Below are 13,899 nucleotides of genomic sequence, written 5' to 3' on the forward strand. Positions count from 1 at the left end.
ACTTTATTCAGTAGGAAATTGTTTCACTGTAGTAGTCTGTTTGTAACTATAGGAGTGGGAGAAGGGGCATTCTGAGAAATAAATCATTTAACATGTATGAAAGTCCCATTGTTGAACACCAAACATATTATTTCTATTCAAGGGCAAAGCACATGATAAATGTTTAAATGGATGTATTAGACTGAATATATTATTTTGTTCCACTAGAAGGTGAGTTCTGTGGGGACAGGAATTAAAATTTTTTTTCATCCATTTTTTTTCATAACTATTTTCGATCCTTAGTCCCTAGAATAGTGCTCAGCATGTATAAGGCATTCATTCGATATAATTCAGGTATTATATCCCATCTTCCAGTTAATAATTTAATTTAACAAACATACAATGTGCAGGATACTATGACTGGGTGATTTTAAGATAGTAAAAAGTTAAAAAAGAGGGGCATGGGGGCTTTTCCTTTAAGGAGATTATAACAGAAAACAAGGTAAGAAAGGTACACATGTAACTTTAATAGCTGAATACTATTTAAGAGAAGGTAAATGACAGACTGGCAATGAAAAACTCTCTTCTTTAATCCTGTTTTCTAATCCTGCATCTCTGTAGGCCACTTGCCCCAGGTCTTTTTAGTTAAAACAATAGCTATTTGGAATTTTAAAGAAAAAAGGATTGTCCTTATTTGCTGATCTCCTTATACGAAGTTATCATGTAAGCTATGTAATGAATCTTGTCACATTTAAAATAATATAGTGGCACCTGGGTGGCTCTGTGGGTTAAGCTGTTAAGCCTCTGGCCTCTTGGTTGCCGCTCAGGTCATGAACACACAGTTGGTGAGATCGAACCCCACTTTGGACTCTGTGCTGACAGCTCAGAGCCTGTGTGGGATTCTCTCTCTCTCTCTCTCTCTCTCTCTCTCTCTCTCTCTCTCTCCCCCCCCCCCCCGCCTCTGTCACGCTCGCACTATCTCAAAATAAACTTTTTAAAAATAAATAAATAAAATAATATGAATTGATAGATCTTTTATGACTTGTTACTGTGTTTGTGACATTCAGCATGTCCCCTAAATGCAAGTTTAGAAATAAAAGCTACTCTTCAAGTCTCTTTGCCTTTCCAATTTAACCAGAACTGGTTGTTCCTTTAAATGCATTTTTTTTTCATGTTTTGAATACTAATTGATCATATTAGCTTCTCAATGTTCCTGTCAGGACTGTTCAAGAACCATGTAGTTTGTGCCACTATGGTGATTCATGCTAGTTCAGGGTGAGCAAGTTCCTGAGTATGAATCCTAGCTGGCCATCCTTAATAATCATGATTTTGGATGCATATTTATACTAACTTAATAAATGACATTAGTTTAACTAGTTGCTGTTTATTACTATATATATTCCCAACTATTATGCTGTTAAATACATTTGTAAATGGATATTTGCATGTTTATCAAAATGGATATTCATTTTTATGGTAGTAAATGTGTCTATGTCCTTTTTTTTCATATAAAAAAATTTTTTTTAATGTTTATTTATTTTTGAAACAGAGAGACAGAGCATGAACGGGGGAGGGTCAGAGAGAGAGGGAGACACAGAATCTGAAACAAGCTCCAGACTCTGAGCTGCCAGCACAGAGCCCAACGCGGGGCTCGAACTCACAGACCGCAAGATCATGACCTGAGTTAAAGTCGGACACTTAACCGACTGAGCCACCCAGGCACCCCCCCTTTTTTTTTTGAGAGAGCAAGTAGGGGAGAGGCCGGGGGTGGTGGGGGGGAAGAAAATCCCAAGCAGGCTCCATGCTGACAGCACAGAGACCAATGCAGGGCTCGAACCCATGAACATGAAATCGTGACCTGAGCCAAAATCAAGAGTCCGATACTTAACCCACTGAGCCACCCAGGCGCCTCTCTATGTCCATTTCTGAACAAGTAAACACTAGTTTCAAAAATGTAAAGGGCTACAAGAAATTTTCATGTTTTCATCTTTTGTGATATTGTACAGAATTATTGTAAAATATCCTTGCAGGTGTATTCACAAAAGTGGATATACTAAGTGTGTAAAGTGAATATAGGAATACTGAAGTGGTTGCTCCCCATTGTATCTTAATCTTTTCTGTTGGTGCAAAAAAAGATTGTATTTTACCTATCTATAATCAACATCTGGCGTGCATATCTTCCAAGTTAACAGTTTTCCAGTTAGACCCAGATCATAACAGGTACATTTATATCTAGTGTAAGCAACCCAAGTATACTAGTCTATGAATGAACTTTAAAGGACTGTCAATTTTCTAAAAGAAAAAGGTAAGTAATTCAGCCAGCAAAATTGAGTTTATTCAAGAATAGCAGAGAAATTGTAGTTTGTGACAAACCATGGGGAACCATAGGCAAGTCCAGAGAACAGAGAAGATCTTCCGTTTATAAAGGAAAGGAGGAAGTTGGGAGGGGTTATTTTCTACAAAAGTTCATTGGGGGAAATGAGTGTTTGAAGTGGTGGTGGCTTCTCATTGGCTGCAGGGGAAGGCAGCTTACTGTTGACAGCAGAAGGCCATCTTCTGTCTTCCTGCTGGACTATGCAAGCTATGATGAGTGATGAGTTTGTGAGAGTCCTCTCTCCATGACTTCCCAACTCCAATTTTACTTTAGGTTTCCTTAATGTATTTTCACATTTCCCCCATTTGATAAAGAATTTTCTTTAAAAGCATTGCTGATCAAGAGTTGGGCCATTTCTTCCTTATTAGAGTCATTTTTGTCCATCACTGCCAGGAAGGACCTTTTCTGGGTGTCATGTCTGCAGATTGGAAAACTTTGAGGCCACTTTTGAGTGACTAGAGGTAAGAGGGAGAACTCTCAGGCATTTCCCATTTAAAGTCTGTATCTTACTAGGTTGTATCTGTTGGAGATCATCTTGAAATGCTGAACCAGCATCACTCTTTGGAGTATACCATTTCTACAAAGGTTTGGTAGGCTACAGTATATAATCTAAAAATGATTTTACAAAATAAATAAGAATAATGACCCTAGTTTGTATATTAGTTCTAAACCAGGAGCCCAGACCTGAAGATAGCCAGCTAAAGAGATCAAAGGGCCGTAGATGGTCAGGTGGAATTTGTGGTAGTCAGTATGCTTGTTCTATAATTTTATGAACTTGGGATTTTACTTCTCCAGAGGAATTTAGGTGCAACCTGTGGTGTTTGCTATTTCATAAACATCTTGTTTGGCAAGTAAGTAATCAAGGTCTATGCAATTATCCAAAACTATTTTAGCCAACAAGTAAAGTGATCGTTGTTGGACTGCTACTGCCTTACTGGTGGAATCAGCAAGTTTTCCCAGTTACAGAGAGAGATTCTTAATCATTTATTCACTGGCATGAACAGCCACCAATGGGATAAGTGCCCTTATGATGGAGGCAAATCCAGAATAATGTATACCTCCTGGGAGTTCCCATGTAAGGCAATAATGAAGGTTTGATGGGGAAGACCAGTAGGAGGACCAACGGAAGGCTTCATTTTTATAGTGGATGTCTGTGGGCTAGTTAGTAAGCCTCTAATCTGCCAACTATGTATTTTGGCCCGTTGAGTGGTCCACTTGCCACAGACAGATAAAACCAGGTGGTGCACATAAGACTTTTGCTAGGGTTTGATTATTAATTAATGCCATTAGTTGGGATTATTCAATTGGACCTTTGAACCAAGGGTCAGTGGTGGTTGGGGAACAATTAGGGAGAAACTGTCCTTTTCGGTGAACTTTATTCTTTTTTTTTTTAATGTTTATTTCAGAGAGAGAGAGAGAGAGAGAGAGAGAGCGAGCGAGAGAGAGAGCAGGGGAAGGGCAGAGAGAGAGGGAGACACAGAAGCCAAAGCAGGCTTCAGGCTCTGAGCTGTCAGCCCAGAGCCCAACCTGAGGATCGAACTCACGAACTGTGAGATCATGACCTGAGCCGAAGTCAGGTGCTTAACTGACTGAACCACCCAGATGCCCCTATGGACTTTATTCTTGAAGGGTGTGCAGAGGGGGGTTGTTTTGTTATAGTGAGCCGACCTGTAGTAGTAGAAAGAACAGGGAACCATGTGATTAGTTGCATCGAGAGCTAGGATAGCAGACAGCTCAAAGCAAAGCACAGGAAAACCTGGTTGTAGAAGTTTGACCCTGTAATATCTAGAGGGGTGTGGGTGTAGTTAGTGGTCACACTGGAGATGAAGGAAAAGTTTGCTCTGAGGAAGACTAAAGGGTTGCAAGTCTCATGGACAGGTCCAACAGTCAGAAAGGTTTCCCCTTTTTTTGAGGGATTGGGAAATACGAATGAGGGCATCATCTCATCAGGATAGATAAAGGAGAAAATGAAATGAGAAAAAGCAGAAAGGAGAGAATATACAGGCCCGATCCTGTCATCTTGGGGAAGCTGTCTGCTTCAGTATCCTGTGTTTCATTTCCTAGAAATCTTTAAATTTTTTTTTAAGTTTATTTTGAGAAACAGAGTGAGCAGGGGAGAGGGGCAGAGGGACAGAGAGACAGAATCTCAAGCAGGCTCTGTGCTGTCAGCATGGAGCCCCACGTAGGGCTCCATCCCCAAACCCTAGGTATTTGACCTGAGGTGAAAGCCAGAGTTGGACGCTCAACCAACTGAACTGCCCAGCTGCCCCATATTTCCTGGAAATCTTTAATTTGAGGTCAGCAGTGGATGGCAATTCCGGTCAGCGTTCGGGCTATCTTTAGATGAGACTTATAAATTCAGGAGTCAGTTCCTTGTAGTTAAGTGGTACAAGGATTGGTTCATAACACTTGATAAGGACCTTTTCAGTGTGGTTGAAGAGAGTCTTTTTGGAGATGTCTATTCCAAGAAATGAAATCCTCAGGTTGCATTGTCTGGTGTTTGAAGTTTTCATCTCCCAAGAATGTGATGTCAAAAGACTGTTCAACTAGAGCATGATTATTTTTGAGGGATGTAATTAGGCTTTTGCAATGTTAAGTATAGCTCCTTTTATTAGGTGCAGGTCAAAAAAGATGGAAGCTAGGGGTATAGAGCATCCAGTAATTATCTCAAAGGGTGAGAGCTTATGAGTTCCAAAGGGAGTGGATCTGAGCGTTAGAAGGACCATCAGTGCTACTTTTGGCCACGGTAGTTAGTTGGAGGGTTTCCACAAATTTCGCCGGTTGAGTTTTGATGATGCAGTTGGTTGGTGTGACTGGTTCTGAACAATGAGGATGATAGCAGTGAAAATGCTGTAGAACTGGCCAAACAGCATAGACTTGCTGTAATATTTGACCAGCATAATGGGTTTCCCAGTCACTGTGGAGCTCAGGTAGGGTTCCCCAAATAGGGATGATTTTTTCCCAATAGGATATTAGCTACTGAAGAAGTAGTAGCTTGTCTACATGGAAAGGCTTCAAACCAGTGGGAAAACCTGCAAATCATTACCAAGATATATTTGTGTTCATGAGATGGGTGGGTAGCTGAGTACAGTCCGTTTAGAAGACCTCAGATAGTCCTTTAGATAATTTAAAGTGCCCAGGAGCAGTGTGGACAGAATGCTTGGGCGATTTTTTGAAGAGGGCATCTTGCTATTGCTGGACAAAGGGGAAATCTTCCTGGTGGACTATGCAAGCTTCCACAAGTGGTATGTGGGTGTTAGTCTTCCCTTTATGGCTTCATGAATCCCAAGTTTGAATTATGCTTCCTTAACACATTTTCACAAGATCTATCAGATTTTTTGAATAGTAGAACAAGCTTTTGCACTTGGTGAAAGAAAAAGACCAAAAATTGACCATAAAATCTAGTTGAATAAAAAACTTGTAATTAATCTGACCAGATTATGTGCACTCTTTCCATATGAAGGGTCTTCACAGCCAGCCAGCTGCAGAATTTCTCTCTTCTTGCTGCATATGCTGATACTATTTTCTTTCTCCTTATTTCTCCCCTTCCCTTGCATTACCATTGTTTATATGTGTTGTGTTTTACTACTGTCTGTTAATATTTTCCCTCTTGTATTACTTCTCTACCATAGCAGTCATTGGCAGCAGTGATGGGAAAAGCAGAGGAAGGAATAGGTGAGAAAGAGTGAGAAGCTAGGAGAAAAAATCTGTATTGGAACCTTCCATCCTCTTTTAATTGATTCATAGGAAAAAGGAAAGGAAGCTTATGTTCTACCCACTCTTAATTTTTACTTCACTCTTGTTTCCTGCCCCAGTATCCCAAGAGCCCCTAATCCTCTCACATTTTTTCCGGCCTTGTGATTGCTCTTTGTATCCTGGTCTCAAATAAGAGGCTTGATGTTTTCTTCCTACATCTTAATCTCATATTTTTGTTTTCCTCCAAGGGGAATAATTATGATTCTAAATGATTAGTAGCGGTAAGTTAAGTTATCCCTGATATAGAGCACAGGCACTGTCAATGCTTACTTTTCTTGCTTAACCCACACTCTGGGTCAAAAGACTTTTATTAACATCAATTATTATTATTATATTATAGGTATACAGCTAGGTCTTATTCTGTTACTCTGATCCCTAAGGTGACTTTGTAAATATGTCTTGGACTCCCTTGTATATTGATTTTCAACTCAAGGACAACTGTATAGGGTGGGGGTGTACTCAACTGATAACCTTAATGCATTGCATGCACTTACTTAGGAATATGTCATATCCCATAGAAAGTTCTAATACTTGGCAATAAGACAGGGATTTCAGAAACAGAATTTCAAAGGGCATGTAGGGCTACCCTTTTATCTCATTTCATGTTGTACAGAGGAGAGCCAAGCCAGGCATGTTCCAAGCAGAAATATTCATTCTTACTGTTGAATAAAATTGAAATTGTATTCCTTTATCTTTTATTTTACATCTGTTTGGTTTTGTGGGATAAAAACTTGTCAGGGGTATTTGGTATTTCATGGGTTTCACTATAACAGTAAAAAATCCTTTAGTCTAAAAAGTACACAGTATGCATCTATTATGGATGAACAGTGCTATTAATATCCACTCTCTCCATGTACACATTTTGTTTTTTACCCTCAAGCTTTTGAGTCTCTAACTTTTAACCTCTTTTCCTGTTACATTGAGAAGTTCTTTTGTTAAAGTCAGACTATTTAAGCAGTATGGTATTTTTAAATATTTGTAGGATCCTCATGATAGTTATTTTGTAAATGTGTTTTGCTTCCTGTTTTTCTCCCCAGCCCTTTCATTGTTTCACTTTTACTGTAATTTCAGATCCTCTTCTCCTTAGTCAAGTAAGCTGAAAAATACTGTTATATAACTATACATGTTGTTATGGTGGTACAGTTTATGAACATACAGCTTATCTTCTTCCTCATTTAAGGTATTAAGACCTGCTCTATGATGATCCTGATTGGGATGCTTTAAAAATAAGAGATATATACCACATATTCCATGGATTCATTGTTTTCTAGCATTTTACTGTCTAGGAATACAGGCAATACTTAAGTGTATAAAGATAATGATTTGGTTTTAATAGTGACCATATTATTAAAGAGCAAGTAAAGATTTAAATTGCTTATCACATAATGTTCACTAAATATTTAAAGATGAATGAAGTAAGTTTAGGTGGTTGATGATTAAAGGGAAGCTGTAGGAACCACAATTAACAAGGCTGAGAAGAAAAGTAACTAACAGGTTAAAATTAATGAGAGACTAAAGAACCAAATTCCATCCTAGCTTTTTGTAAGGAACAAGTGTCATTTGTTAAGAATCTACTCAATGTTAGACGTTGTTTTACATCTATTACATCTAGTATTCATAAAAATCTTGCAAAGTACACATTCTTATTTTACATATAAAGAAATTAATGTTCATAGAAGTTAAATAAGTTGACCAAAGTCAAGGTAATTAATAGTCTAGCTCAGACTTTGAAACTCAGAGACTTATAATATACTTTCAATATATATAAAATTGATTTTAGACTAAAAAAACCCCAAAAACAAAGACAACTATTATCCTGAAATGATTAAACATTTGAGTATCTATTAGAGCCCAATTACATCCTAGTTTGTTGCATAGTTTTCTTTAGTTTGAAATTTTTCTTTGGAAGAAAATTCATCCACACACATTTTTAAGCTGCAGTGGTGTATTATGTAGGCAGTTTTCAATTTTTTTTCTATCATGACTAAAGAGGTATGCTAGCAAGTCTGTTTTAAGTTTTTTTTTTTTTTTTTTTTAATGTTTGTTTATTTTTGAGAGAGAGAGCCAGGGAGTGACAGAGAGAGGGAGGTGGACAGGCTCTATGTTGTCAGCGAAGAGCCGGATGCAGGGCTCGATCCTGTGAACCGTGAGATTGACCTGAGCCAAAGTCTGAATCTCAGCTGACTGAGCCACACAGGTGCCCCAGCAGGTCTGTGTCTTAATTATCCATAAATAATTTAAGTGATCTAATTTACAATCATTCTTTTGTCTAATGTTGATAAAGGAATTATATATTGCTTTAACTCTTAGTATATCAGGAAAAATAGTCATGGGTGTCATCATATTTTTTTATATTTTTGAGTAATTTTGAGAAGTAACAAGCAAGGGATAGTGGACAGTAACTTTATTGGGAATTGTAATAAATATTGAGACCTAGTAAACAAATTTTTATTCTATATTTTCCTGAAATGAGTAATGAATGTCCTTTGAAAGCAAGTAGCTGCTCATCAATGTCTATATACAATCCTGGGAACTATGCATCCTATAAATAAAGATTCCAGATATTATATGCATCTTTAAATTGATTCTAGCTTATCATTATGTTTGGTTCTTTATCGTGGGCTTATAATATCAAAATGTAATAACATTTGAAACTTTTTCAATAACTGTTGAAAACTTTGACATCTCATAATCTTTTTAGAGGGAAGTCATCCATATTCTTTCCTCCATAATTGTAAAATATTTTCATTTTTATATTTATAAACACTACTTAGAAGTACAAGTCAAATAAGATTTTCATTTCTATATTTATTTCCTTCATCTATTTCCTTCCTGACTTTGCATACACATCTATCTTAGTCATTTGTTGACTTACAAACTGTGTTAAATAACTTTTAGTGCACAAATACCATAAAGGATGAAAGAACACTGCCATAGTCCTATTAGCAAGTTGGGATATTCCAAATTCTTGTTGCATAATACTGTGTGATGAAGACCTTCCCGTTGGATGACTAACTGGATAGGAATGCCATATTTGCTTTTCTTAAAAATTCATTGCTGGGGCACCTGGGTGGCTCACTTGGTTAAGTGTCCAACTTCTGCTCAGGTCATGATCTCTCAGTTACATGGGTTTGAGCCCTGCATCAGGCTCTGTGCTGATAGCTCAGAGCCTGGAGCCTGCTTCAGATTCTGTGTCTCCCTCTCTCTCTGCCCCTCCCATGCTCACACTATGTGTCTGTCGCTCTCAAAAATAAACAATACTTTTTTTTTTTTTTCAAACTGGTGCAGCTGCTCTGGAAAACAGTGTGAAGATTCCTCAAAAAATTAAAAATAAAACTACCCTACGACCCAGCAATAGCACTATTAGGAATTTATCCAAGGGATACAGGAGTGCTGATTCATAGGGGCACATGTACCCCAATGTTTATGGCATCACTTTCAAAAATAGCCAAATTATGGAAAGAGCCTAAATGTCCATCAACTGATGAATGAATAAAGAAGATGTGGTTTATAAGGAATACTATTTGGCAATGAGAAATAATGAAATCATGCCATTTATAGCAACATGGATGAAACTGGAAGGTATTATGCTGAGTGAAATAAGTCAGTCAGAGAAGGACAGATACCATGGTTTCACTCATATGTGGATCTTGAGAAACTTAACAGAAGACCATGGGAGAAGGGAGGGGGGAAAATAGTTACAAACAGAGAGAGAGGGAGGCAAACCATAAGAGACTCTTAAATACAGAGAACAAACTGAGGGTGGATCAGAGGGGGTGGAGGAGGGGGAAAATGGATGATGGGCATTGAGAAGGGCACTTGTTGGGATGAGCACTGGGTGTTGCATGTAAGCGATGAACCACGGGAATTACCCCAAAAAACGAGAGCACACTTTACATGCTGTATGTAGGCCAATTTGACAATAAATTATATTAAAAAAAAAAAAGTTAAACCTACACAGAAGCAAGAAATGTATTATTAATTGTTGGATCAATTGTAGCAATAATTAATAATTAAACTCAAAGATTAAGAACTAAAAAATTTTAAATAAAATAAAAATTAAAAAAGTTTACTCATTGATTCTTAAGTTTGAGAAAATATCTATTTGAGTCATCTGAAAATTCATGATCTGAAATTTTGCTTGCATCAGTCAAGCAAAATAATGAGCAATTTCAGCATCCTCATAGTGTAGGGTGCTGTAAGTTTCTTTGCATTCATCTTTTGATTTGTCTAATAATTGTGCTCAGTATGGGCAGAAAATGTAAAATTCAGAACTTTCAACTATGTTTAGCTTTTATTAAAAGCTTTCATCAGTGAAAGTTTCTACCTCCCTCTCCCTCTTGCAAAAATGGTGTCTCTGTACTTCTCTTACGCTTTCTTTCAAAGATATAATATAGTGGGCAACACAATTAGAAAACTGAAGTATGCTGTTATAGTGATGATTTATTTCACTACCAGGTCATCTCTAGGTGATTCCATTATTTCATTTTCTTATGATTTTACCTTTTAGCATAAGTTGTGAATAATGATTAAATAATTCCTAGGATAATGAAGTAGCAAAATACTCAAGATACAGGAAAATAAGATCCCTAAAATAACATAATACATTTTCCATTTCTAAAGGGATCACTATAATGTATCTTCAGTTTATAAAAGCATCAAGTGGGGCGCCTGGGTGGCGCAGTCGGTTAAGCGTCCGACTTCAGCCAGGTCACGATCTCACGGTCCGTGAGTTCGAGCCCCGCGTCGGGCTCTGGGCTGATGGCTCAGAGCCTGGAGCCTGTTTCCGATTCTGTGTCTCCCTCTCTCTCTGCCCCTCCCCCGTTCATGCTCTGTCTCTCTCTGTCCCAAAAATAAATAAACGTTGAAAAAAAAAATAAAAAAATAAAAGCATCAAGTGAACTTTATTGTGTTAAAAAATGAATATTTTGTTCTTCAGAAGGTTTCTAAGTTCTTTTTCTTTGGAAGATAGGAAATACCAGTGCTGATAATAAATTTCAAAGAAGAAATTCAAAAACTGAAGCTGGGTCTAATAGATCCTTGTATACTAGAGGTTAATATAACTTTGTTCCTTAATTTATATTATAACTGAACACAAACTAGTTTGTATTTCTTTCTCCTATCTCAAGTGAAAGTGTTAACCATTGTAATTCCAAAATAATAATAATTTGACCAAATGAGGCATTCATCTTAAAAATCAAAGTACATATTGTTAAATTAGTTCATTTATCTTTATCCAATCCAGTGAATTTTTGCATTAAAAAATAGATATATAAAGTATAAAATTTGATATATAAAAAATCATTTATAAAGTTTATAATATTTTCCCATTGAGAATAGTTAATTTTTATACATAAGAAAAGCATGGCTATTATGGCATCCCACCATAACAAGCATTTAATGATAGAACCACACTTTATAAATCATGATCTGAGAGAATTATCAAAAACCAAAGTGAAGTCAAGAGGATGAGTGCCCTCCATGTAGTAATATTTACTTTTTCCCTGAAGCAGACATGTGAAAAGATGTGTGAAGTGAAGAAATGCTAGTAAATTCCAGAGATGAAGGCCTTTTCCAAAAATACCCCTGTTTCTTTCTACTGATTATTGCTAGTTTTTTTTATGGAATAAGAACCCAAACTATTTTGTGATTAACATTAGTGTATGATACTGTAGACAGAAGTTAAATAGGTGTGTAATTTAAACATTTTGTTAGTGATATTCTTGAAAAAAGGGTTGGGAATTTTTTAAGCCATGGAAAGTATTTTTTTCCTTCCTCATTAACGGGGTATTTTAGGGAAAAAAATGTAAATATATGCATTATAGGGGTGGAAGAGGATGAGGAAGGCAGTGCTGCTGTATATCAAGGGACAGAGAAAATCTTTCAGATATTTAAAACGGCAGATGAAGGGGCACCTGGGTGGCTCAGTCGGTTAAGCGTCCGACTTCGGCTCAGGTCATGATCTTATGGCTCGTGAGTTCAAGCCCCGCGTCGGGTTCTGTGCTGATTGCTGGGAGCTTGGAGCCTGCTTTGGATTCTGTGTCTCCTTCTCTCTCCCTCAAGAATAAATAAATGTTTTTTAAAAATAAATAAAAAATAAAAGGGCACATGAAGAAGCAGGCGTAAGGGAAAGTGTTCACAGAAAATACAGGAACCTGGTCTAGCTCTGTCCTTTGAAGGAAGAGATGTGCCTGGACACATCATGGCCAAACTGATGAAAACCAAAAATTAGGAGAAAAATTTGAACGCAGTCAGAAAGGCACATTACATAGAAAGAACAACAATTTGAACTATCATGATCTTAACAAATAATGGAGGCTGGAAAATTGTGAAGCTATATCTTTAAAGTACTGAAAGAAAAAAAGCCTGTCAATTCTATACCTGATGGAAATACCTTTCAAGAATAAAGATAAAATAAATCTGCTGGCATACTGATTAGGAATGTAGGCTCTGGAGGAGCGCCTGAGGCTGAGTGTCCAACTCTTAATCTTGGCTCAGGTCATGATCTCACTGTACATGAGACCGAGCCCTGCATCAGGCTCTACACTGATGGTGAGGAGCCTTCTTGGGATTCTCTCCCCCCCCCACCCCCTCTCTCTTTCTGCCCCTCTCCTGCTCACTTGCTCTCAAAATAAATAAAACATTTTTAAAATTGTAGGCTCTGGAGACAAAATCTTGGATTTGAATTTCAGCTTGGACGCCTCTGGTGATCATGGATGAATTACATAAATTCTCTAAAGTTCAGTCTCCTTATGTGTTTTACTAACATATATACTTTATTGGGATAACACCTAAATTAGTAAGTAATTGAGAAAAATAAATGAGAGAATGCTTTTTAAGCCCTTAGTACCTGCTTGACATATGTTAAGTTGTTAGAAAGTGTTAGTTACCATTTATTCAGATGTATTTTTAGCTAGTGTAGCCAACCTTTATGGAATTTTATGCTTTCTATTTTTATCCCTCCCCCCACCCCAGCTTTAGAGAAGTTGGCTACACCTTGAAAAAGGAAGAAACCATTAACAATATTGAAAATGAGAAATCACTTTTGCTGCTACTTTGACTTGTACAAAGACAAGATTTAGGAAGCTCTCATTTTCAGAGAAAATTCTTATAAATAATGCTTTCCCTTTATTTTCTGCATAGCAATGCATAGGCAGAAATATAGGGTGTTTTTGATCATTGATTTTTACGGAAATTATTACATAAGGCAATCCCTGGTAGAAATGAACTCTTTGTTTTAGATGCCATGATTATTGAAGATATTACACTTTGGATCACTAAGAAGATCTGCAGTTGATCTCCAAATGTATTTTAGTAAAGTATGAATGGACATCATATTTTTATAGTTTCATTTTAGTTTCCTTGTTTCATATTCTTCATTTGAAGATTTCTTAGGCTTTTAGAGAGTATTCAAAATAATGATGTCATTTAAAAATAAGTTTAGACCATAAATTGTGTTTTCTATTACAGTAATAAATGATATTTTATCTATTATTTATGACACTTTCACATTACTTCCATGAAATCTATAAAAAACCTGTCCTTCCCCCCCCCCACTTTTTTTCAATTTTAGAGGGAAGGAAAGCGAGCAGGGGAGAGGAGCAGAGTCAGGGAGAATCTTAAGCAGGCTCCATGCTAAGCGTGGACCCTGACCCAGGGCTTGATCCCGTGACTCTGGGGTCATGACCTGAGCCAAAATCAAGAGGTGGACGCTCAACCGACTGAGCCACGCAAGCACCCTTGTTCCTTTTTTTTTTTTTTTTTGAATGTTTATTTATTTTTGAGAGAGA

General features: G+C 37.1%; 1 protein-coding gene across 9 annotated transcripts in view; it reads left to right on the plus strand.

The window, feature by feature from the left end:
- The window catches only part of POLK (DNA polymerase kappa), a 74,302-nt gene that overhangs the window by 2,191 nt on the left and 58,212 nt on the right, over positions 1-13,899 (plus strand). For 3 of the 9 annotated variants that reach the window (XM_043592161.1, XM_043592225.1, XM_043592194.1), the window contains exon 1: positions 1,502-2,814. The exons of 5 other annotated variants lie outside the window; for them this stretch is intronic. The gene's annotated coding sequence lies outside the window, so the exon portion shown is untranslated. Of the gene's footprint in view, positions 1-1,501; positions 2,815-5,422; positions 5,427-13,899 lie in introns of those variants that run through there. One more of the 9 variants, XM_043592167.1, reaches the window with a different exon arrangement.

Source organism: Prionailurus bengalensis, chromosome A1 (assembly GCF_016509475.1).
Source record: "Prionailurus bengalensis isolate Pbe53 chromosome A1, Fcat_Pben_1.1_paternal_pri, whole genome shotgun sequence".
In the NCBI taxonomy this organism is placed as follows: Eukaryota; Metazoa; Chordata; class Mammalia; order Carnivora; family Felidae; genus Prionailurus; species Prionailurus bengalensis.